This window comes from Podarcis filfolensis (assembly GCF_964270895.1).
Source record: "Podarcis filfolensis genome assembly, chromosome: 8".
NCBI lineage: Eukaryota > Metazoa > Chordata > Lepidosauria > Squamata > Lacertidae > Podarcis > Podarcis filfolensis.
The window spans coordinates 18,145,455-18,172,522 of NC_139611.1; the positions used below are offsets into that span (position 1 = coordinate 18,145,455).

At 46.0% G+C, this 27,068-nt stretch overlaps 1 long non-coding RNA gene across 1 annotated transcript in view; it reads left to right on the top strand.

Annotated features, from left to right (window-relative positions):
• LOC310769601 overlaps positions 1–27,068 on the top strand; it is a 126,452-nt gene that overhangs the window by 83,179 nt on the left and 16,205 nt on the right. Inside the window, exons 3-4 of the long non-coding RNA XR_014551723.1 lie at positions 1,742–1,818; positions 11,054–11,122. This is a non-coding gene — a long non-coding RNA (uncharacterized lncRNA). The remainder of the gene's footprint in view (positions 1–1,741; positions 1,819–11,053; positions 11,123–27,068) is intronic.

Consider the following 27,068-nt stretch of genomic DNA (forward strand, 5'->3'; position numbering starts at 1 on the left):
AAAGAGATGGCCCTTTAACCAGCTAGTCAGCAATTCCAGGCAGGTGTAGCTTACCGCACATCAGGCCTGGTCAGCCTACATCAGCTGATACCAGCTCTCTGCAAAAACAGCTATTGTGTGTGTGGTTGTTTTTGAAGGGCTCCATGGAGGTTCTCTTAGGTGGACTTGGGCGCAGGACTTGACACTCAGGTGCCTACAGAACTGGACAGTGGGGCTGCTTGGGGGAAAGGAAGGTTGAAAGTCTGCATAGAAAGAGGATTCCAGAAGACTGAGAGCCTAAGAAATAGGTAGTCAGAGCAGAGGCATGGTGGCTGGAGAGAAAGTGTACCATAGTTTTAATATTGGCAAGGCTTGTTAGTGCTGATGGGAGTTGCGTTTTGGCAACATCTAGAGGGCCAAAGTTTCCTCACCCCTGCCCTATAGGCATTGACATGGGAAGTGATAGAAGCCCAGAGGGAAACCTGAGCAGAGGGTTGAGGGAATGTGGGAGCAGGAGAAAAAATCAAAGAGATGGGGTGGAGAAAGGTCACACCAGACCTAACTTGAACAACAGCAGCTGCAGGCTATTAGAAGTGGCTCAGCAAAGAAGGTTGTGTACAGACCATACATTTAGAGCACATGACCCCCCCCCCCCACAATGAATCCTGGGAACTGTAGTTTGAGCCTCATAGAGCTACAGTTCCCAGCACCCTTAACATACTAAAGTTCCCAGAATTCTTTTTTTGTAATAATTTTTATTAATTTTCAATACAAACATACATGTAATACCATATCAAAGTTTTTCACAAATTTTCTCTTTTGTACTTCCTTCAGCTTCTCTGCCAATCATCCATGTTTAATTTTTCTTTAATTTCGCATTTCCTAAATTTAATATTGCCTTTTAATATACCCTTCCAATCTTATTTTCTTTTTTACAATACTCCTCGAACTTTCACAGAGCTTCTTGAAATGCCACTAGCGTTATTCTTTCATCACATATACATTCCAGATAATCTACAAATTTTCCCCAGTCCTCGATGAACTTTTGGTCTCATAGATATCTAATCTTCCCTGTTAGTTAAAGTTCCCAGAATTCTTGGAGGAGGGGGGATGTGCTTTAAATGTATGGTGTGTACACAGCCAATATCTGGCTGAGGAAGCAGTATCAAAACAAAGAAGAGAGAGTAATGGTTGGGTGGAATTTCACATGTTGGCAATTTTCTGAGTTGTAAAATGGGATAGAATAGAATTATTCAATCGAACCAGCCGGTCACAGGATGCGGGTAACAATCTATCCTTGTTTATGCCATCCTGCCCCCTGGTGGGCACAGTAGCAAATGACCACTTTGGCAAAGCTGGAATTTTGACATTGGAAAAACCCAAATCAATTTAAAAAGGGTTAAGGGAGAAAATGGTAAAGTAGAAATGAAGTATAAACTTCCAGATTGGATTAGAGTGAACGATGGTAGGCTAGAGAGAGAGAAAAGTTTAAAGATAAGTGGAATCCCTTAACTGAATTTATGTGGAATAAATATAACATAACTGTTGATGAGTATAATAGCTTTTCTAGGTGGGGAAGTATTAATATATGCATATCAAAAGGTATTGCATGTGTGTATTTAATAACTTCTTGTAACTACTGCATATCTTTGAGATTTAATAGTTTTTTAAAAAATAATAAAATAAAAAGCAAAGCCTAAATAAATAGATAAATAGAAAATCTTTACAGTGCAATGATCTAATGCATTCTGCCTCCCCTTAGGCATGCTCAGGTGGGCTTGTGGATGGACACCCCTCATGTGAAGGTGCTGTTTTGCATGAACCAGCACCGAAGGCTGAGTGAGTATGATTGTCTACATGACCATGAATAACTTTCCTGATTGTAAGATGCTTTGCGCAGCAAGGAAAAGCATGGACAGAAATTAAATGAAGCTAAACCTCAGCTTCCATCCTAGCTTTGATCAGTTTTAAATGTTCACATAGAATTAAAAACACATGATCTTTCTCCCTTTTCCCTTCCCCCCACCCCGCCGCCACACTCTGCTTTCCACGATAATTTCCCTTAAAATTATCTCATACTCTCAGCCAACCTGATACAACTGTTCCCCCTACTGGCGAAAGATAGCATAGCACCAGGCACACAGAACTTTGCTGCACGGAAAGTGTTTTAAGCACATTACCCCTGCTGTAACCTACATGTAGGATTGCCAACTGGCTTCCCACCCGGTGCTTTAGGGAAGGGCCATAGCTCAGTGCTCATGCAAAAGACCCCAGGTTCAATCCCCAGCCCAGCATCTCCAGGTAGGGGTGGGAGGGAGACCCCCTTCTGATATCCTGGAGAGCTGCTGCCGGCCAGTGTAGGTGTTACTGAGCTAGACGGACCAACGGTCTGACTCAGTATAAGGCAGCGAGCATCCTGTGTTCTAAATAGAAGCCCTTGTGTTAGCACAGTGGTCAGCTTTCTTCTCCGGAATTTCACTTGGCACGCCAACCAACCGTTCGGCCTCTTGCTTGGAAGGGGCTTTGTCAAAATCTGAGCCAGAGGCTGCGGGGAATGGGAAGTGCTGAGGGATCCTTGGGCGGGGAGGGGGGGAACAAGCCCTCAATGGCTCCCTAACATCCCCCCCCACCCCCACAAGTTTCCTTGTACTCAATCCTCATTAGCACGAAACCCCACTTCAATTAACACAGGGCTTCCAAGGCTCCTCCTCCCCTTTTGTCTTTCCCGTAATTGGACTGGTCCTGCTGCTTTAAGTAGGCAGCTTACATGTCCCGCGGTACCCTGAGAAAAGCTGGGCATGGCACGGAACGGTCCCTGTCCCCACTTGATGGATCTTGCAAGTGGGGAGGGAAAATGACAACATAATTGGAACCTCTTCTTTTGTGATGCAGACACCACCCCCTAGTGCCCATTCATGGGTTGAGGGAGGAGAGAGGGTGACAGATGGGGACAGGATGGTATGGCATCAATGGGGCATGTCCAAAAGCCTTTTCATTGATCTCGCTGCCAGTCTGAACCTCTCCTACCCCCCCTCACTTCCCAGCTTTCTATCTGTTGACATCCAAACTCCCACCGGGCCAGTGAGTCATATTCTTTACCTCTTTTTTGCCACGGGACTCGCAATAAGTTTAACATATGAACATAAGAACAGCCTTGGTGGATCAAGCCATTGACCCATCTAGCCCTATATCCTGTTCTCGCAGTGACTAACCTGCAAGCAGGACCTGAGCACAACCTTTTCTTACCTGTTTTCAGCAACACATCCAGAAGTATTGCTGCCTCCCAACTGTGGAGGCAAAGCATAGTCTTCGTGGCTAGTAGCCATCAGTAGCATTTACTTCCATAAACTTTCTTTTTTTAAATACATTTTTAGTGGTTTTTAAACATATCATTTCCAACAATCATTTAACATAAATTCTTATCTTATACAATATTTTAGACTTCCATCAACAACCTCTGAAGATTTTCCGTTCTTTATCACTTATTCTGCATTTCTTAATTTCTGCATTACTTTTAATTATCATTAATAATTCTCTTCATAATCTCCTTTGCAATATTTCACATAATCCTCCTTACAGAACTTTCTGCAGTCCTACTAGCATAATCTGTTTATTACAATTGCTTTTCAAATATTTACTCCAGTCTTCTAAGAATCTCTGGGCCCACAGGTTTTGAATCCTTCCTGTTAATTTGTCTAATTCTGCATAGTCCATTAATTTCATTTGCCACTCTTCTTTCATTGGTAATTCTTCTTGTTTCCATTTCTGTGCCAGTAATATTCCTGCTGCCGTTATTGCATATAAAAACAATTTACAATTGTGTCTGTTAATGTCCTCCCCTACAATGCCCAGTAAAAATGCTTCTGGTTTTTTAATATACTTCCATAAACTTTCTAATCCTCTTTGGGAGCCATCCAAGCCAATGTTCATCCCTGTCTCTTGTGGGAGTGAGTTCCATAGTTTAACTATGCGCTGCATGAGAAGAAGTGCTTCCTTTTATCAGTCCTGAATCTCCCCCAACAATGGATGCCCAGGAGTGTGTGCGTATTTTGTGGGGGCAGTGGTGTTGATGGTGGGGATCCCACAACCAGAGTGTCCCAGAGAGGTTGCCTTCTACAAAGCATTCAGAATGGCTTGCTTCCTCTTGTAGGTAGGGGTGGGAAAGTTGATTCAATTTGCCTTTCAATGCAAATCTAAAAAAGCTAAACAAGAGGAGAACTTGAAACATCCATCCTTCAAAAGTCACACTTCTTTGTCTTCTTAGGTTCTGAGACAAAAACTTTAAGAAAGTTTAAGAAAGAATGGGAAAAATTTATAATTTAGTTGGGAGACCACTGTAAGCAGATGAAAACATTAGCAGGATTTTAACCTCACTTGTAATGTAACAAATACTATGGACAATACGGGTAGATACAAAATATAGACTATGAAATAATATGCAGTTGGAAATGTTGGCAATAGGACCCATGGAGGGGATGGGGGGAGAGTCTCGAGATTCAGAGAAATCTCTTTTTATGGATATCTCTTTGGTATTGTGGGACACGGGTGGTGCTGTGGGTTAAACCACAGAGCCTAGGACTTGCCGATCAGAAGGTCGGTGGTTCAAATCCCCGTAACGGGGTGAGCTCCCGTTGCTCGGTCCCTGCTCCTGCCAACCTAGCAGTTTGAAAGCACGTCAAAGTGCAAGTAGATAAATAGGTACCACTCCGGCAGGAAGGTAAACGGCGTTTCCGTGTGCTGCTCTGGTTTGCCAGAAGCGGCTTAGTCATGTTGGCCACATGACCTGGAGGGAGCTGTACGCCGGCTCCCTCGGCCAATAAAGCGAAATGAGCACCACAACCCCAAAGTTGTCCACGACTGGACCCAATGGTCAGGGGTCCCTTTACCTTTATCTATTTGGTATTGTAATAAATTTACATTTGTAAAATCAAATAAAAATGATTTCAAAAGTCACACTTCTTTGGATTTTGGAATGCAGATCTCCAGCCAAGCGATGTGTACAAAAACGTATACACTGGGACAAAATTTCCATAAAATGTATATGTTCCAGAAAATAACATGCCAATTTTTGAGAACTGCAAGTGGGGAGAGTTGCTGTTGCACTCGGGTCGTGTTTGCAGGCTTCCCATAGGCATCTGGTTGGCCACTGCAAGAATGGGATGCTGGACAAGGTGGGCCTTTGGACTGATTCAGCAGGGCTCTTCTTAACGTTCTTAACCTGGAGTGCTGCTGGTGGTCAGTGCAGACAATACTGAGTTAGAGAGGCTAAGAGTCTGATGCGGTATAAGGTGGTTTCCAACATTCCCTGGGAAAGATAGTTCCTTAGATAGCCACTAATAGGCAAATTAGCCTGCCTGGTAAAGGTGTCTTCCTGGGTTCTATATCAGCCATGCTTAACAGAGACTTCCAGATTTTATTGAGCTGCTGCTACTACTACCATCAGTCCCAACCAGCTTGGTCAGAGGTGAAGTGGGAGGGCAGAGAGGTCTAAACTTGGGATTCCTCACCAACAGCACAACACTTCTGGCCAGCCTTGATTCTGTTTGCTACGACAACCGGTTAAAACGACTGCAAAAGGGATAGAGCTTGCAAATACTGCCGTTGGCCCCCTGTACAGAACCCTCAGTGTTCTCAGGTCACCTCCAGAGAAACTTGAATAAATATTGAGTTCATTAAACTGCAAGTGCTTTTAAGCTGTTGTGACCTGGTCATCTGGAGGCTAGAAAGATTTGAAGCAATAACATGTCTCGGGTGCAATTGGGGGAGGCAGATCAGGTTGACCCGTTGGGGCCAAATTAGCACGTGCTGTTGCAAAAAAATAAAATAAAAAACACAGTCCAGAGGCCATAAATCTTCTGCAAAGCAACAAAGGGTGAGAAAGAAATGACAAAGAGAGCATCTGGTCCAAGGGCTGCTGGAAGGGTGTTTTCGGAGGAGGAAAAGCGGGCAGGCGGCACCCGTCGGAAAGCCGGACAAAGCTGCTTAGCTGATGCCTCCTCTGCTAAATGACTCCTCAGCTTTTAAAGTGCCCAGCTGGGTGACTTGGGAACAGCCCCAGCCACCCAAAAAACAAAGGCAAGTAAGTTAATTTGCACAAAAGGAGCTGGGTCTTTAAAAGGCTGTGTGGTGGTCCTGAGAGCTTGGTAGAATCCTATATATAGTGCTTCAGGCTGCAGGTGTCAGATGACCATTTTTTGAATGTGAAAAAAACCCACTGTCAGTAGAAAATCAGCACCCAAGGAAAAAAACATTTCCCTGCTGTGCTAGTTTTCTACTTGCATGGAGTTCATAAGTATATGACTGTTCATTTTGAGATGAAATTGAATGCCCAAAGCACGCAGTAGGGCTGGGCGATATCTGGTTTTCAACTTCTCGATATATCACCAGCTAAACATCACAATATATTGATATATCACAATGTCTGAAATCAGGATGGAGCTATGGAGAGGCATTGGCTGGCTTCATGTTTCCCTCCATATTTAAATTTTTGCATAGCACACACATCATGAATTTGCAATATATTGCCAGTTCAAAAATAAGGAAATCAATATCATGATAAGGACTTGAAACTGGTTTTGGACTATATATCGCCTAGCCCTAACACATTTCATGATTCGTGACATATTGCTAGGTCAAAAATTAGGAAACCATTATCACAAAATGGACTTCAATCCAGTTTTGGATTATATATTGATATGTCGCCCAATCCTAGTACACATGACCCAAAGCCCCTTCATTTCTCTGCCATGCCCCTGACACAATAAGAAAACTGCACCAGCCCTGGAGTTCAGAACCAATGGGAGGAAAACAGGGAGTGGGAGAGAGGGAAGACAAACATGAGCCACACTGGAATAATCTAAATAAAACCTGTCCCTTCCCCACAACTTTCCCCCTGGCTGGGGCAAGCCTTGAATCCAGGCCACTAAACTGTGGCTCCTACACAGATTCAGTGACAGTATAGGCTTGTTCACACATACACAGGTACAAGCTGTCTTGCATAAGATTGTAAAAAGAGCCAGCATTCTTTACAGTTCTGACTGTGGTCAACCAGATGCCTCCTAGGAAACTCCTAAGGAGGACCTGAGTGCAAAAGGAAACTCTCTGCTTGCGTATGAACATAAGATTTAGGAGACTATTATGTTCTTCGTTTGTTAAAGGTGCTGTTTCGTGAGAGGTAAACTACAGTTCTCATAATTCTTGCAGCAGAGGGAGCCATGTTCTTTAAGCATATGGTATGAAGATGTGACTGTACAACTTCTTGCTGCAGCAGCAACTGAGGATGCTACAATGTCATGTGTGTGCAGTGGGTATCCCTATATCCTCTCCTCCTGCCTCTCTTCATCAGCTACTGAATGTATCAGGTCATATATTCTGGAAGCCCTTTGCAGTGGGGTGGGGGAGATTCCAGATGGTGTCAGTTCCACCTCCACCTCTCCAGCCCTGTTGGGAGCACATGGGAGGCAGCTGGAAACAGAAGAGAAGCAGCCGCCTTCAATACTGTATCTTGCCAAGGACCGCAGCAGGAAGCATGCCTGGACTGGGCCTGTTTCCCTGGAAACTGCAGTGTGGGGAACACAATGAGGACTGGAGGCTTTTTTTAAAAAACCACAACAACAACCCACCCCCTTTTTATAACCTCAGGGGAGCCAGGGAGGGTTAGGGTTTGCCCTTCTCGGACAGCCAAATGCTATTGTGTTTTTATGACAGTGGAACGTAGCAAGGTTGGGTTTCTTTGCAGCTGCCGGAGTGACTTATAGGGCTGCCCAGGGCGAGGCTGAGATTTAGGAGGGAGGGGGGTCACTCTGAGTTGCAATTCTCATAAGGAATTCCCTCCCCTGGTTTCGAATTTGATGAGGAGATCTAAGGGCACCAAGTGAGGCTTTGAGGCAAAGCAGCTCAAAGCAGTTGTGATGTGTGTGTGGGGGGGGTATATTTTGAGCCAGGATCCTCTCCCGCCCCTAGAACAGAGTCCTACAACCTGTTCTTGAGGCAGATAGTCCCCGGTTCAATCCCTCCATGTAGGGCTGGGATAGACCCCTGCCTGAAATCCTGGAGAGCCGCTGCCGGTCAGTGTAGACAACACTGAGCTAGATTATCATTATTCTGACTCTGTATAAGGCAGTTTCCTATGCCTTTGAAGGCTCAGTGATAAGAGCACATGCAGAAGGTCCCAGGTTTGGTCTCCAGCATCTCCAGGTGTGACCGGGAATGTCCTCTGCCTGAAACACTGGGGGGCTTCTCTTAGTCAGCATAGCCCATGCTGAGCTAGATGGATCAGTTGCCCGACACAGTACTAGGCAGCTTCCTATGTTCCTGTCCCACTGTTGGCCCTGCCAAATTTCTGAGGCCCCATCACCTGCTCAAGGTTGCCAGATGTTGACACCAGCCCAGCCCAGGGCTCTTTTGCCAAGGCAGTGTGGCCAAGCGGCAGCATCAACCATTATTCTAGACCAGGGTTTCCCAACCTTGGGTCTCCAGCTGTTTTTGGACTACAACTCCCATCATCCCTAGCTAGCAGGACCAGTGGTCAGGGATGATGGGAACTGTAGTCCAAAAACAGCTGGAGACCCAAGGTTGGGAAACTCTGTTCTAGATAGTGCGATAGGGCATCTCAAAGAACCTCAGGAGGCTGCATCGGTGCAGTCGCAGCATGAGGCCTGAGATGTGTCCTCTGCAGGTAGAAAAAATGCCTCCCCCCACTACAAAAAAAAATAAAATCTTTCTCTGAAGGCAACAACCCTGAGCTGGAATTGTCTCTCTATGAGGTCTCATACCCACTGAATCTGAAGATGCAGCAATTGGGGAGCTTGCCAGAATCTCTAGGTGTGGCCTCTACAGTGATGTAATTAGGTGAGGCTGGATGCTGTCACTGGGTTGCCAACTCCAGAAAGTGAAAAATCTGATACGTGGGGTGGACTTTGGAGAAGAGCCCAGCAGTAAAGGGGCAGAGCTAGGAATGTAGAGAAATACGGGGCATTTTCTCCTCCTCCTCTTTTTTTATTGTTATTAAAGGAATTGCTTCTAATTATCCCCCTCTAGTGGGGCTGCTGGTGTTGGAGACAGAATGCCTCTGTACCAGTTGCTGGAAATCACAAGTGGGGAGAGTTGCCATTGACCTCAAGCCCTGTTCATGGCATTTCTGGAGCATTCAGTATGGACACTTTGAGAACAGGATGCTGGACTAGATGGGCCTCTGCCTATGATGACATACTCTTCTTGATTTGACATGTTATTGACACAATAACAGTGCATTAGCAGTGGAATAACTTGCTTTAGATGCTTGCCCAACGCCACCGCACTATTCCTGTCTGAAGGGGCTACAGAGCAACAAAAGCGGGACAAGGACCAGAACCTTCATGGGTTAAAAATATATATATATATGGGGATTCAGCTGGAAGTTACTGATTGGAAATGTAGCACCGTGACTGCCCCAAAACCTTTGCAGGCACAAACCATACTGGAAGCAGGATCACATGTGAGACCACCTTAATAATAATAATAATAATAGTAATAATAATAATAATAATAATTTATTATTTATACCCCGCCCATCTAGTTGAGTTTCCCCATCCACTCTGGGTGGCTCCCAATCAAATGTTAAAAACAGTACAGCATTAAATATTAAAAACTTCCCTAAACAGGGCTGCCTTCTGATGTCTTTTAAAGATAGGATAGCTGCTTATTTCCTTCACATCTGAAGGGAGGGTGTTCCACAGTGTGGGCACCACTACCGAGAAGGCCCTCTGTCTGGTTCCCTGTAACTTCACTTCTCGCAATGAGGGAACCGCCAGAAGGCCCTCGGCGCTGGATCTCAGTGTCCGGGCTGAACGATGGGGGTGGAGACGCTCCTTCCGGTATACAGGACCAAGGCCATTTAGGGCTTTAAAGGTCAGCACCAACATTTTGAATTGTGCTTGGAAACGTACTGGGAGCCAATGCAGATCTCTCACGACCGGTGTTATGTGGTCCCGGCGGCCACTCCCAGTCACCAGTCTAGCTGCCGCATTCTGGATTAATTGCAGTTTCCAGGTCACCTTCAAAGGTAGCCCCACGTAGAACGCCTTGCAGTAGTCCAAGCGGGAGATAACTAGAGCATGCACCACTCTGGCGAGACAGTCTGCGGGCAGGTAGGGTCTTAGTCTGTGTACCAGGTGGAGCTGGTAGACAGCCGCCCTGGACACACACCTTGATAGCATCATAAACACAAAATACTATGAACGCACTTAAGAAGAAGAAGAAGAAGAAGAAGCTACTGCTACTGCAGGGTCTCTTTCATACTTTCCAGTGTGTTTCTCTATCACTTGCCTTGCATAAGAAAGTTCAATATTTGGGAGTTTGTGTGATTGTTGTGCAAGACCTCCCAATCAGTGATTACTGGGTAACCTGAATTTACTGGTATGTGATTGAATCTTTTGTGAAAATAGCCAGAGATTGGAAGTATCCTAGGAATGATATTGCTGTGGGATTCTTCCACAGTTTGAACAGATGTACCTGGGCTCAGGAGGGAGGAGAAATTTGTTTCAGTTAGGATTTTAATACGAACCTACCTAATTCACACTTCCTGAGACAATGTGCAAGTGGAAATGCAGTTTTTATGAGAAATTCTCTCTTCTGCATTTGTGCTGCTGTTTTCCAACCAAATAATGGGCCCAGAAATGTGTATATTAAAGGAAAGTGTGCGTAAAAAAAGAACATATAAAATGCATTGTATTAGGGGAAACTGCCTGCAAAAATGTGTGTATGGTGATGAATTTTCACAAAGACCTATTTTAGAAATCGCAAACGGGTGTGTATATGTAGAGAACTGAACTTAAGACTGGTAAAACGAGAAATTGAAACGGACGGCGTTCTCCATCCCTAACCCCAAACCCCTCTCTCTCCTCCCCCACCCCCATTTATATCTCCCCAATGTGGTTTCCAGATGTTGCACAGCCTTCCAAATAGGTCTTGCCAGCATGCTGGCGACAGGCCTCTTGCCTTGTAAACCATGCCTTGTCTTTATCAAGAGGGGACTAAAGCAGAAAGCCAAACCTTTCTAAAGAGAGTGTCCCCTCTGCCTTTTTTTCCCATCCAGAAGCACCCACCCACAGAGGACTTTGGCATGACCTAGAAACAAAGAGCCAACTGTGTGTACCGTGTTGAGGTCAGTGACCTACCTTATTGTCCATGGGTTGGGGGGGTCATGCGCTCCACCTTTTGACAGACTTTCCCGTTGTCCACGTTCAAAAGGGAAGAAAAGAGGTAGAGTTTGCAGCGACAACAGGGGTCAGGACCTGACCTATTGTGTCTTCCCAAAAGGAGAAACAAAAGGCTCAGATGGGGTGCTCCAGCGAAACTCAGCTCCGTGAGTGATGGGGGTCCCCACCCTTCTGTCCAATTTTGGAACGACAAATGTCAGCCCTGACCTCGGAGGTTTGCGAAAACAACCTCTCTTTGGCCAGGACATGCTTTTCGCTTTTGTCCCTCAGAAGAAGATGAACCTCGGAGGTGTTTATGGAAGGCTTAGCTGGGCATAACTCAACAGAATACGAAAGAGGCCAAACAGTGCCATGGAAGGGAACACCAGAAGTGGAAGCAAGCGGTGTGGGCAAACAGAAATTCAGCAGACTTTTTTCTTTTCTTTTGCCAGGGAAGAATTGGCAACTATGAGTTCTGCTAACCCGGTTCAAAACCAGAACAAAACTTTCTTTCATCTTTCAGAGCTGGAGTGGATAACCTTTTCCACCCTGAGGGCCACATTCCGTCTTGCACGATCTTCTGGGAGGGGCTGGAGGCAGAAGTGGGTGGAGCAATGGATGCAGTTCTCACCTTCGTTACAGTAGGCTATATTCCAGCCATGCAACACACACACTCAAATATATACTCCTCTCCTTCCTCCATCTAGGTAAGCAATAGACATTATCTATTTGTCTAGACAGCATCTTAAAAAGCAGGGACATCACCTTGCCGACAAAGGTCCGTATAGTTAAAGCCATGGTTTTCCCAGTAGTGATGTATGGAAGTGAGAGCTGGACCATAAAGAAGGCTGATCGCCGAAGAATTGATGCTTTTGAATTATGGTGCTGGAGGAGACTCTTGAGAGTCCCATGGACTGCAAGAAGATCAAACCGATCCATTCTGAAGGAAATCAGCCCTGAGTGCTCACTGGAAGGACAGATCGTGAAGCTGAGGCTCCAATACTTTGGCCACCTCATGAGAAGAGAAGACTCCCTGGAAAAGACCCTGATGTTGGGAAAGATGGAAGGCACAAGGAGAAGGGAACAACAGAGGATGAGATGGTTGGACAGTGTTCTTGAAGCTACCAGCATCAGTTTGACCAAACTGCGGGAGGCAGTGGAAGACAGGTGTGCCTGGCATGCTCTGGTCCATGGGGTCACGAAAAGTCGAACACGACTAAACGAATAAACAACAACATTGGTCATTTTAGCCAGGCAAAACCCATGTTGACAGCATGGAGCAGGGCTGGTGAGAAGGCACTACTCCAACTTCCATGTGACAACCCTCTCAATATTTGAAGATGGCTATCGTATCTCCTCTAGGTCTTCGCTTGGCTAAACATATCCAGCTCTCTCAACCATTCCTAATAAGGCTTGGTTTCCAGACCCTTGATCATCTTGGTCGCCCTTCTCTGCACACATTCTAATTTATCAATATCCTTCCTAAATTTTTGTGCCCAGAACTGGACACAGTGTGATCTGACCAAGTCAGAACAGAGAGGTACTATTACTTCCCTTATTTGGGACACTATACTTCTGTTGATGCAGCTTAAAATAGCATTCACTCTTTTTGCTGCTGCATCACACTCTTGACCCATGTTAAGCTTGTGCTCTACTAAGACATCTAGATCTTTTTCACATGTACTGCTGTCAAGCCAGATGTCCCCCATCTTATAATTGTGTGGCTGGCTATTCCTGCCTAGAAACTTACATTTGTCCCTATTGAAATTCATTTTGTTAGTCGTATTGAGCTCTAACATGTTCCTGATTTCTGGATTGCTCCACAAACCTGCCTCCCAGGTTCATTCCTGGCTACTAGCCTACCCCACAGCCTCCAGGTTACCTAAAAACATTAAGAAGAACCCTGATGGATAAGGCCAAAATCCCATCTACTCCAGCTTCCTGTTCTCACAATCTGATGCTTCTGGGAATGTCAAAACCAGGACATTACCTTGTGATTTCCAGCAACCTAGTATTAAGAGGCAGATTGCCTCTGCCAGTGGAGGGAGAATACAGCATTGTGTTCAGCAGCCACTGCCAGCTTTATCTTCCATTACAGTGGTACCTTTAGTTATGAACTTAATTTGTTCCGCAGGTCTGTTCTTAACCTGAAACTGTTCTTAACTAGAGGTGTGCTTTCGCTAATGGGGCCTCTTGCTGCTGCTGCGCCACCGGCACACGGTTTCCGTTCTCATCCTGGGGCAAAGTTCTCTACTCGAGGTAACTCTTCCAGATTAGCGGAGTTTGTAACCTGAAGCGTTAGTAACCTAAAGTGTTTGTAACTCGAGGTACCACTGTACATCTTGTGGCAGTGAATTCCATAGTTTAACTAGTATGCTGTGTGAGTAAGTGCCTCCTTTTGTCTGTCCTGAATCTTCCAGCTTCATTTCATCTTCATTCATCTTCACTGGGTGTCCTTGAGTTCTAGTGTAGTGAGAGAAGACTGTTGTTCAGCTCAGACGCACTAGATAAGCTGAGGGGATGGGCAGATTTCATGATGTCAGGAGCTACTTTGTCCAGTCATTCTGCTGCTGCTTGTCATGACCCCTGTACCAGCAGTGATCTGGACACAAGAGTCAGAGATTGCAGGGGAACCAGATCTGGGCCAGGGCTCAGAGCTGACTACAGAAGACAGGGAGGCCAGTGAGCCTGAGGTGTTTGGACAAGAACTCCTGGCAGAACCTCCCAAACCGCCAGGGCCTATATGGCCAGAGCCTGGACCCTCTCAGTCACCTTCCCCTGAGCCTGAGGAACAGGATGCCTCTCACCAAACATCACCAGTGCAGAAGTTCCAGGAGCACACCAGGAAGGAGGCTATTGAACTGAGGAGGTGTGCCCATCTTCAGGCCACACAGCTGGCTTTTTAAGGCTCTGAAGTTCTGTCAAGGGAATGGAGCTGGAGAAGGTTGTTTGGAGACAGACGCAAGAGGCCTCAGTCTGCTCCCAACTTTTCTTGGAGCACGCTGCTCACTCAGAGCTCCCCATGGTCCAGCAACCTTCAGCTAGCCTTGTCATGTGCCGTGTGGGTTCCTGCATCAGACCAGAACATAACTCTGCTATCGATGAAGAAGCGGGAGTCAGAAACCCAGAGCCGGCCCAAGTCATTTTGCAGCCTGAGGCAAAGGACAAAGTCTCATCTCCTCCTTGCTCTTTGTACAGAACCTGACTGGTCTAGCAATTGAATCTTACTTCTTGGCCAAGTCAGTGATGGCTCACCCTTCAGGGTGTCTTGATTGACACTTGGTACACCCACGTGGGCAATTGCACTGGCAGGAAAAAATGCCTGGCTCAATCATAAAAGCCTCAAGGATGATCTTGCAAGGGAGGTTTTCACGCTGTTTGGTCTGCTTTTATTTCCTGTGTAAACAGGAACAGGCAGGGGAGAAGGCCATCCCAAGCACATGGGCACTCTCAAAATTAATGATGGATATGTTAGCCTGTGGCTTTATAGGGCCTGGTCAGCAGGGATTGGCCACTGAGGTCAGCTGACCATGCTGGCAGTGCAGCCTAGAGGGCACCCTCGAAGCACAAAACTCAATCTGCCAATCATGCAGTAGATACAGAGCATAGGTGAGGCCAGGGATTAAGGCTGCTGCAAGCCCTGCTTTGAGGCAATAGCTGTCTACACACTAAACATTTGATGCGCATCTGAGGCACTTTCTTTCCATCCAAAGAATTCTGGGCACATTGAGGAAAACAATGTGTCTCAAATGTGCTTTAAAGCTATAGTGTGGACGCAATCACACATGTGAAGATGCCTAATACCAGGGCAGATTGTTTGATCCATCTAGCTCAGTACTGTCTTCTCTGAATGGCAGCAGCTCCCTAGGGTTTCAGGACAATGTCTTTTGCCATCACCTAAATGGAGATAGATGGGGTTGAACCTACCACTGCAATATGGGCACACACAATGTTGTTGTTGTTGTTGTCACTTTACTTATAAAAATGTCTCAAAGTGACTTACAAGCACAGTGGAATTACTTAAACCGATTTCAATAAAACCTTTTTTTAAAAAGCAACAACACCAAACCCCCTATTTATATAAATAAAAGGCAGGTCTTGCAAATCCTACTGCATCAAAAGAAACCACAAATACTTTAAAATTCTTCAAACTAAGGGTGGATAAAAAAAGGAAACTTTTTGCCTAGGAGCTACAATTAGATTTTCCAGGGATAGTCCCAGAATTAAGCTGCCCTGGTTTCTGATCTGATCCCAGACTGTCCTGCTTTTCAACAGGATGTCCCTATTTTCATCAGAAAAAATGTTGGCAGGGATGCAAGTGGGGAGCCACCACAGAGAAGGTGTTTCCTCATTTCCACCCTCCAGACCTCCTGTGGAGAGGGCACATGGAGAAGGGTCTCAAATCACAGGTTCCAGGTTGCTTCATATGGGTAGAGGCGGTCCTTGGGGTACTGGGGTCCTCAGCTGCATAATGCTTTATATACCTCAAAACCAGCATTTGGAATTGGATCCAGAGGCTGATTAGCAGTCAGGGCAGTCAGGCCAGGATTGGTGTTATGTGATCAGACTGTCTTGTCCCAGTGAGCAACCTGGCCACTGAATCGTGCATCAGCTGAAGTTTCCAAACCATCTTCAAAGGCAACCCCACCTATAACACACTGCAGTAATCTAATTTAGAGGTTATCAGAATGTAGACAACAGAAGTTAGGGGAATAGCTGTACAGACAGGGGCACAATTGGGCCACCAGCCAAAGCTGATAGAAGGCACACACCAACAACTTTTAAGAAGCTGCGTAGCAGGTGTTGTATGCACTAGAGAAACCCCTTTTGACTTGGGTCCTCTCCGTGGAGGATTTGGGATCATGGTTAACCCAGTTCAGCTTGGGAAACATAAATGTGGTTCTGGGGAAAACTTCCACCAACACTTCCAGGGGCAAAAGATGCAGGCTTGTGGCTGAGAATAGCTCCGGCCTCCCACCTCCCCTCTGGCCCCTCCACTTACCCAGTGGCGTTTGCGCTTAATCTTGGCCTCCGCACAGAATGAATGTAAGCAGGTGGTTATTATCATCCACCCCTGCTAAGAACTGGCTGTAAGTCCCTTCTGTATGGGGACGTGGGCCAGCAGGGTGGGGGTTCTCCTGACAGGCTCATGGGACCGGGCCGGGGCCTCTTAACAAGCATCCGCGCCCAGCCCTCCGGGAGCGGATGTGTTAACTGTTTCTGGTTCACTGGAGGGAAAAATGGGCACAATGGACGATGTACAAATATTGTGGGAAATCTATTGGCCCCTTCAGATTTCGTGAAGGCCAGGGCCCATTCAGCGGGATGAATTCCCCAGCAAGGTCTCATTCAGGCGGCGTCAATGGGAAACTTTTAATTGAGAGCCACTTCATTCAAGACCCCGTGAATGAGGAGGGGGCTTTTCTGAAGGGTGAACAGAGGCCTTCGTCTTAGCCGAGATAGGCCAAAAAAGAGAGAGAGAAGGGGTAGCATGAAAGAATAGAAAAGCCACTGTCTCCAACACTTAATGCTTCAGTCATGAGGGCTTTTAATCCTTCAATGTAAGGATGGTGGAAAACTGATTCCCTTATTTCTGGAGTAACAAAACTGAGCAGGGAAGAGGAGTGGCGGAGTTGAGGGTAAAAGGCCGTGGAAGACAATGTTGAGGGGGCAGGGGGAGCAGCGGCGTTAAACCCGGCTAGGGCCGGATGGAGACTATGTTTTGGGAGGAAAGCAGTGAGTCAGAGATAGCAGGGGAAATGAAATCAGGTGCTCTCCCCCCCCCCCCGGAAAAAAAAATCCGTACACACATCCCTCATTGATTGTCACAAGGACTTTTCGCAGGTAAACTGCTAAGAGCTTCCTAAGCTCCCGGTGTGTGCTTGTAATGCCTCTTTCATCAGACCAATAGGGTGGTCTCTTAAGTATCGTCGAAAAAAAGAGGAAACCTGTCGCCCAAAAAAAGAGGGCGCAGACCTGCGTAACTTTTGCATGTACAGTGGTACCTCGGGTTAAGAACTTAATTCGTTCTGGAGGTCCGTTCTTAACCTGAAACTGTTCTTAACCTGAGGTACCACTTTAGCTAATGGGGCCTGCCGCTGTGCCGCCGCCACACGATTTCTGTTCTCATCCTGAAGCAAAGTTCTTAACCCAAGGTACTATTTCTGGGTTAGCGGAGTCTGTAACCTGAAGCGTCTGTAAGCCGAAGTACCACTGTATTAAGTTATATGGACTGATACAATTTTTGGAAACCATGGTTTGCTTGCATCCAACGAAATCCGAATCGGAGTAGACCAGTTCTAATTAACAGACCTAAAATACTCATGTCCATTAATTTATGTGGGTGTGCTCTGAGCAGGATCAGCACCGGGCACAACCCAATGACTATAACTTAAAATAAGAACAGATGCCTCCAAGGTCGGAGGCACTATACTTCTGATCACCAATTGTGGAAACTGCAGGAGGGGAGAGGGTGTGCTTGCACTGAGTTCCTGGTTGTGTGCTTCTCCTAATGGGCTAATGCAGGGATGATCTGTGTGCTTGCTCAGCCTGCTGTCCAGGAGCTATTGATGGGCAGCTTTGAGACCCCGCTGCTCTCTCTTCTTAGGACTCATTTGGGCAGGAGGGAGGACTTGACTTGAACCCCCTTCAAACAGAGGATTGTGCTTTGCAAAGCAGGGCACACAGCCATCTTGCAGATCAAATGATCACAGCCAGAAACAACTCTTCTCCCTGGCTGACCTAAGACACTTTGCTGCCTGAAAGGGACTGGGAGACCAATTTTATTCAGATACATTTAATTTGTACTTTCTGAAATAATGCATGAACCAAAACACAGCCATCTATTGGGATAACAGGGTCCAAATACCTGTTGAAGCCCTTTCAAAAGGTGCAGCGTTTGGCTAGTGAATCTTGGTTAGAGAGATTTTACTTGTTGCAATCACATGTACTGAGATGCTTGTAGGCAAGGAAATAATAAAGTTGCTTATTGTAGGGAAAACATAACATGAATAGAAGAGTTTCTTGTTCTAGTCTAGCTAGTTTGGAGAAGAACATGGGAGCCATGCTTGCTCCTTAGTTGTCTCAGAGGATAGTTAAAGATGACCTCTCATTTTGAGGTCCAAGAGAAAAGTGTGAGGAAGAGGAAGTTGTAAACAGGATGATAAGACGTATCATTTTTAAAGAACAAAGAGATAGAATCATAGAATTGTAAAGTTGGAAGGGACGCCCTGCAATGCAGGAATATTTTACCCAATGTGGGGCTCAAACTCACATCCCTGAGTCTCATACTTTACCAACTGAGCTATGTTGGACTATAGAGAAGTAAACTGAAAGGTAAAAGGTACAGGAATTGTTTGGGAATCTGCAGGCACCTCATACTATCTGTCTTAACCCCATGCAAATCCCTCTTTTGCAAGCTGAGTAACACCCAAACTTCCAACAGCCTCCTTTGACAGTTGCACTTCTCCAGATTTTGCAGAGCAGTTCTCCAGCCATGTAATAAGCATGAAAATGCATATTCTGGGGCAGAGTAAGCTTAAAGATGTGTATATTAGTGAAATCAACATATAAAAATGCATGTTAGGGAAAATCACTTTGCAAAAATGTGTATATAAGCAAAATTGCATACAAACATGTGTATATTAGGAGAAATTTGCACTTAAATGCCCACGAATTTTCTTGATGACTTTAAAAACACACACACACACACACACACACACACACACACACACAAACGGATCTGAAAATGTTGAGAACTGATGAGCAGAAAAACTAGAAGGAAAATGAAATTGACAGATTCCTGCCTCCTACCCTTTGCTCAAAGTAGAATGTCTGCCTTGTATTCAGAAGATCCTAGGTTCAATCCCTGGCACCTCCAGGTAGCACTGGCAGACAGCACTGTCTGAAACCCTATAAAGCTGCTGCCAGTCAGTGTAGACAGTACTGAGCTAGATGGACCATTTATTTGACTTGGTACAACACAGCTTCAGGTCATTATCCTCTGTTGACACAAGGCCTCTTCTGTGCGCTCTGATCTGGGCTGGTGCCTCAGATGTGCTGGAAGATGCTATTTTGTCACCAGTGTTGAAATGAGATTCAACTGCAGTCCAGCCAGCTTCTGTACCAAGGTAAGGTGGGTATTGCCATCTCACTCTTAGTTTCAGGAAGCAGATTGTGTTCGGCTGGCCCTCTGTACAGTTAAGAGCCTAAGAGCCTAAGGAGAGCCCTGCTGGGTCTGGCCAAAAGCCCACCAAGGCCAGCATCTTGTTCTCACTGTGGCCAACCACACGCCCACTATGGGAAGCAAGCGGGATCTAAGTGCGACACCCCGCTTTCCCCTTGTGACCCCCAGCAACTTGCATTCAGAGGCATGCTCCCTCCGACTACAGAAGCAGAGCAGAGCCATCATGACTAGTAGCTGTCAATAGCCTTATCCTCTATGGATTTGTCAAGTCGTCTTTGAAAGCCAGCTGGGTCGGTGGCCATCGCTAGTTCTGGTGGGAGCAAATCCCACAGCTTAACTATGTGCTGCGTGTGATTACGTACTTTCTTTTCTCTGTCCTGAAAAAATATTCCAACATTCTGAGTTATGGGATGCCCCCCCACCCCGAATTCTATCACTGCGAGAGAGGCTTTCTCCCTATCTGAAGCAGGGCTGAGTCAAAAAGACTCAGTGGACAGTGGTGTCAGGTCCACTGGGGGGAAATCATTTAAAGCCTCTTGCCTGCCCCAGGCCCAGAATTCTGTAAACGGCACTGCTTGGTCCCGCTGCTGTCTCTCAACCTAGTTTGCTAGATGGTTGAGGAAATCAAACTGGGATCGCTGCCCTGAGCTCATCAGAGGAAGATTGGTACCCAAAAGTAATAAAAATATTGTGAAAGGCCTGGTCAAATGAAACCAGCTATTTGCTTCAACCTGTATATGTGGACATGGATGGATCCAAAGACCTTGCAACTGCCCTTTCCAAATCTCCAAATCTGTTGTCGTTTCCAAATCTCTAAATCTGTGGAGCAGAGCTTCCCAGCAGTGCCACAGAAATCTCTTTCTTTAGGTGGTTCCAGGAATGAACTGGGAGGGTGGGGGCAGCTTGTGCATTCCTTCCCCACTCCTCCCCCCTGGGCCAAAAAAAAAAGCGCCCACCAGAAAAATAACAACGCATTTGTTAAGTCTGAAGTTCCCATCCCCTCGACAAAAGCTCTCAGATATTTTAACCGTGGACTCGGCCAGGCTGACAGCTCCGATTGTTAACCGCGCCACAGCGGCAAAGGTTCCAACACCCCCGGCAATCTGCAAAGAATAACGCTCATTAGCGCGATGCTTGGAACAGCGTATCGGGGGGTGGCATCGAGGAAAAGAGAGGGTGGGTTGCATTCCCCCTTACTTTCTGGACAAATTTTTTTCTCACACTTAAATTCATTGAAGAAGAAGGGAGGGAAAGAGAGAGGAGCGCGGTGGTGTGTGTGTTGGGGAGGGGATTGGGAATGAGAGAGGACACCAAAGCTTCAAGAAAAAGTGGATGAGCAAATAATACATTGTTCCTGTTGCACAGAGCCCCCCACCCCAGATGTCCCTTTCGTCAGGCCTTCTTGACGATTTGTGCTCATGAAACGATCGGGGTGGTTAAGCGTGACCCCCACCTTCCATACCGTTTTGCGCCTGCGAAATCTTGGGGGCGGGCATACTGCTCTGTGTCCATTCGGTGCGTGCCTTGTGAATTCCTGCTGAAATCCTAGAACTGTAGAGTTAGAAGGGACCATGAGGGTCCATCTTTTGTAGGAATATTTTGCCCAATGAGGCTTGAACCCACGTCCCTGACCCACATCTCAGACCCATGTCCTCAAAACCCAAAACCACAAAATGTTTGGGTTTCTTTTTCATCTCAGCATGAGAGTTCCGCCCCCCATGGCAATAAAGTGGTGACGTCGGGTAAGCATTGCAGAACAGCTAATAAAGTGGAATGATGTCTGGACAGTCCAGCATAAACACACCATTAAGGAGCTGTCATTGCATTGGTAGACATGTTGCAGGACGCACCACCCAATGCCACCCCCCTCCCAGAACACCAACCTACCAGTTTACACTGGTTTTGGTGTCATTCCCTTCCCCAAGAAGAATGATAGTTCCATAAGAAGGGCTCACAGCACATCTGCAGCATGTCAACAAAACTAAATTTCTGGAAATGTCAGGTAGGGACATGCCTTGATACAAAACTGGTATATAAATTCCTAACAGCCTTCACCAAACTGACACCCTCCAGATGTTTTGGACTACAACTCCCATCAGCCCCAGGCAGCAGCTTTCCAGGGTGTCCACCTGGAGACTCTCCTAGCCCTATCTGCAGATGCCAGGGAGTGAACCCGGGACCTTCTGCATACAGGGCAGGTGTCCTACCACTCAGCTGTGGCCCTTTCCAGTGGTAAGCAATTTGTCTCCTATCTAATTCTCCAAAAAGAATCAAGGCAGCTTCTCAGATTCTCTGCCTATCAACTGAATGATGAATTGGGGGTGAGTGCTCTCATTTCAGCTCTAATTACAGCAGCCAGTGGCTAATGATGCTAATGCTGATCATCAGTAATAGCTGATACATTTATTGTAGTATTAGTTTAGTTGTTCACATTCTGCTTTCCTATTGAAAAAATAACCAGTGCAGCGTAGGAAAACACAACAAAACAATACACCCATTGGAACAACAGTAACAAATGGCCTTCCAGTTTCACGTTAACAGCTACCAAGGCACGTTTGGTCTCAAATGACCATCTCCTCTTACCCTTCCAATCAAAAAAACCCATGCACCATTCCTCCCCTCTATTGACCTGGAAATAGTTTACACGTCCCAAGAGGTCATAGGTCAAAATGCTGCCATTTTCCAGGTCATCACACACTCCCTGAGTGTGACAGCCAATTAGCCACCTGGCTTCCCCACTGCCTCACCCAAGCCCAGTCCTACCCTCGGTGGGAAGGATTTAGGTCTGCTTCACCTTTAGAATCGCTGTTCTGTTTGCGGAGTGGGCAGGAGTGACCTGCAATGGTATTGCTAGAAATCTCCCTCTGTTTTCTACTAGATATAGGGACTTCCAAAGGAAGGCCCATAAAGCATCTGTGGTAGAGCATCTGCTCTGCATGCAGAAATGTCCTGGGTTCAATCCCCACCATCTCCAGGTAAGGCTGGGGAAAGAAACCTCGGAGAGATGCTGCCAGTCAGTGCAGACAGTACTGAGCTATATGGAGCAGTGGTCTGATTCAGGATAAGGCAGTTCTCTATGCTCCTAGGGCTTGCTGTCAGAAATTCATAATCTGTACTCCGGTCAGTTACCTGGGTTTGTGTGTATTTTGAACTCAGAACCCTGTTCATGTGTGGGATGGAATAAAAGCAGCATCAGGAATGAAGTTTTGGGGTTGACCAGGCCTGATATAGAACAATAATGGCAAAACCCTGTACCTAGAAGAAGGGGTGTTTCCATTTTGCTGTGGTGGGTAACAGCACCTATATGATCTCTCTTGGGATAGGGCCATAGCTTAGTGGTAGAGCACCTGCTCTGCTTGCAGAAGGTCCCAGGTTCGATCCTGAATCAGGTAGGACTAGGAATATCCCCTGTCTGAAACCCCAGATACCTGCTGCCAGTCCGTGTAGACAATACATCTCCAGGTCCCTCATGTTAAATTTGACTACTGCCTGCCTAAGTAAGCACAAAGTAATTCACTGCATATGATTTCCCTATTTATGCCCTGCCTCCATTTTCCTCCCTTTCCTCTCTTTCTCCTGTGTCAGGCTTCAAATTGCAAGTTCCTCAAGGCAGGGACTGGGCCTCCTGTGCTCTGCAAAGTCCCGCAAACAATTATGGTGCTGTATTGAATGAACGCATGAATGAATGGCACTGGTTTTTTGGGATTAGGAGCCTAGGGCTGCACACTCATCATGCATTTAAAGCCCACATCTTCTCCAAAAGAATCCTGGGAGCTGTAGTTTGCTAAGACTGCTGAGAATTGTAGCTCTGTGGGATGTAAACTAGTCTCTACTATTCTTTGGTGGCACAGGAGGAAACAGCCTTTAAACAGGCCTTTCAACACACGAACGGACCTTTTCTGCAGTGGCTCCCCAATCCAGAATGCTCTCCCCGGGGAGGTGCGCTTGGCGCCTTCATTATACACCTCTAGGCGCATGACAAAAGTTCCTCTTCAACCAGGCCTTTGGTTGACTAGCATCCTATCTCCTCTTGAATGTGCTTGAGGGTGGGGGTGAGTTATTGGTTTGTTTTGTTCTTGTTTTATTATGTATTTTGTGTTTTTATCTTGTATTTTTTATGCTGTGAACCACCCTGAGATCTACGGATGAAGGGTGGTATACAACTTCTTATAAAAATAAAAATAAATAAATGCACGGTGTAGATTGTAGCCAAAGAAAACAAGGAGAAATCGGGTTTTGTTAAACCACTGGGAAGTGGGTAATCTTTCAAACTAGCTGGGAGTCCATTTGCGAGAAGCTGCCAGAACTGTAAGGCAGAAGAGCAGTTTTCGAAAGCAGGTGGGGTGGAGAGAGAGCACTCTGTCTTCAAGGTGGTTCGTGAAAGAGTCCCCTTTGCCTCCATATGGGACAATGCTGGTCTGTATGGTGATACACCGGCAGACATCTGGAACAACAGGAAGCGGCAACAAGGGTCGCCGCAGCAACGGTGCCTCCGTCTCTTTGATCCTACACCGGGAGAGCTGGGGAGCCAGAGAACCCGCAGGGCCCCGGCCCATTGAGCCTGAAGGGGCTGATTGATGGGCCAGCTTCAGTACGGAGGGAATACGATAAATCAAGGCTTCCACGCCTCCCCTCCCCTGCTGAAAAAATGACAATACTGCTTAGCTCCGGCCAGAGCTTTGATGCCTCTCTGTATCCCAGAGTTCAGTCATGGAGTTGATGTGTCTCTCGAGCCCCTCCTGTGGAAAAGTTGTCTGCAGGAGCTGTTTTAATTCCACAATCCCACCCCCACCGCAACTTCTCTGTAAAAGTAGGCCTGCAATAGAGCAGTTCCCAGGTGTGGAGGTGAATAATAATAATAATAATAATAATAATAATAATAATAATAATTTAATATTTATACCCCGCCCATCTGGCTGGGTTTCCCCAGCCACTCTGGGCGGCTTCCAACAAAACACTAAAATACAATAACCTATTAAACATTAAAAGCTTCCCTAAACAGGGCTGCCTTCAGATGTCTTCTAAAAGTTTGGTAGTTATTTTTCTCTTTCACATCTGGTGGGAGGGTGTTCCACAGGGCGGGTGCCACTACCGAGAAGGCCCTCTGCCTGGTTCCCTGTAACTTGGCTTCTCACAGTGAGGGAATCACCAGAAGCCCCTTGGCGCTGGACCTCAGTGTCTGGGCAGAACGATGGAGGTGGAGACGCTCCTTCAGGTATACTGAGGTTCCACTGCACTCGACTCCCATGCACATTTACCCAGAGGAAGCTGTGATCCACCCCGAAGGTCTTTTTTGACAAATGACAAGGGTTTTCTCCAACTAAGTCCTACTCATCATAGGCCCCTTGAAATGAATGAACCTAAGTTAGACATGTCCATAAATTTCAATGGGTCTACTCTGAACAGGACAAGCATTGGCTCCACCCTAAATTATTAAAAAGAAAACCACAAATGAATAAAGTCTTACTGTGTTCAGCGAGGGCGGAGGGCGGGGTCCTAGTGCTGGGTAACTGAGCATAGGATTGCAGTTGAGCATTTGATATTTATGTATTTATAAACAAAAGTACAATCATACCTCATGTTGCGTCTGCTTCAGGTTGCGTGTTTTTGTCTTGCATCCCGCAGCAACCCGGAAGTACCGGAATGGGTTACTTCTGGATTTCACCGCTCGCGCATGCGCAGAAGCGCTAAAATGCACTGTGCGCAGATGCGGCGCTTCAGCTTACGTCAGTTCTGTGTTACGAACGGGCCTCCAGAACGGATCCCGTCAGTAACACAAGGTTCCACTGTAGTTCTAAACTGCCAGCTGTTGTTTTCTACTTTATAAAAAAGATTCATGTTCGTGTAACAATCATGTTAGTCTAACAATAAAATTGTTAGAACGTCATACAATTGTAAAATCATAAAGTACAGAGCCAGTGACCAGCACTGACTCAAAATTTGTTTTATTTATTATTTATTTCTCGCATTTACATTATTATTATTATTATTTATTTAATTTCTATACCATTTTATATTTTAAAGAAAAAAAATATAACAGTGGTTTATGCCACCTTTTCCTCCAAGCAGCTCAAGGTGGTGTGCTTGTTTCGTCCTCACAACAACCCTGTGAAGTAGGCAGGGTGAGAGACAGTGACTGGCCCAAGGTCATCCAGTGAACTTCACGGCTTGAGTGGGGATTTGAAGAATGGCCTCCCAGGCCCTTGTCCAACACTCTAACATTTGCACTACACTGGGCTCTAGCCCAAAAGTGCATTACAAGCCCCAGTGTGGTAAATGGATCAGCTTTAAGAATAACAACGACCCACAGAGATTCTGCCTGAGTTTCTGTTCTGGGCGTGCCACTACATGCAAAGGAGAACATACCCAAAGCTGTGAAATTATTCATTCATGGAGAGAGGTCAGCAAATTCCCTAACCCTACCCTACTCTAGACAATAACAAAACAACTTCATCTTCCCCCCAGGTGAATTGACTCTCACAAGACATAGTGATAGTGGGCAAGGATCTGCATTCAGCTCCCCCATGTGGCAAAATCCCCAAATTACACCTAGATGGACAAGATGGGCTTTTGGCCTGACCAGGTTCTTCTGAAGTTAAATGGGCAGCCACTCTGACCTGATACTAGGCTGTTTCCAACACAAGGGACCAAGACAAAACTAGTGAAATATGCATGGTCATAACAGACTTCACTGTGCATTTTTGCTGTCAGAAGCTTTAAATGAACGGACATCTTTTCCTCTCCTTGCTGGTGGAGATGAGCAGATCTATCAGTTTCAGTTTCTCCCCATTTCTCATTTTTAAGGGCATAAGAAGAGCCTGCTGGAGCAGGTGAAAAGGCCTGTCATCCTTTTCTCACAGTGGCCAAGCAGATGCCCCTGTGGGAAGCCTGCAAGCTGAACCTGAGCAAAACAGTACTCTTGATTCAGAACAACGGCATGTGAAGGCAGACTTCCTCCAACAGTGGAGACAGAAATTAGCTGTAATGGCTAGTAGCCATCCATAGCCTTCATGAATTTGCCTAGCCATATTTTAAAGTCATCCAAGTTGTTGGCCATTGCTACAGTCACATTTACACAGTGGCACATTTACACATTTATATAGTGCTATTTTCACTACTATATGCATTTTTGCACACGTTACTTTGCTGGAGAACTGCATTGCAAAATTCAGAGAAGTGCAAATTTCAAAGGCTGTCTGTCTCTTGGTTCATGTTATTTTCTTCAGAAAGTGCAAATCAGAGCGGTTCGCCTCTAAAATATGAACCATTCCCACCCCCCATCCCTACATCACTGCACACTAAGCTCGTCCTCACACAGCACATGAATATGCCCTGCTAAGATGACCTTTGTTGTCTGCAATATGTTCAGTTAAGTAGGGGGTAGAGTGTTTGGTGGGGGGAGAGCACCTTTTGTAAAGGCAAAGGTATTTGAGGGCTTGTTGTTGTTCTTAAGGCAATGGTTGGTGAAGGGGTCTGGAAAGGGGGCTTAAAACATATTAGAGGGTAGTTAATCCCTGTTGAGCATTCTTCAGCACCCACTCTGAGCCTGGATGTGCTCAAGGGTTTCCCCTTCTCCACTGCTCCACTCTCCCAAATAAAGTTTTGTGTTATGCGCTACTGCCCTCTATTGACAGAAAGGTGGTGACAGCAAAACAATTTTGATTGAGTTGGTTTCCTTGTCCCATCTCCAGCTTGGCATGCTATCCAAGGCTTCTGTCTTTGTCTCT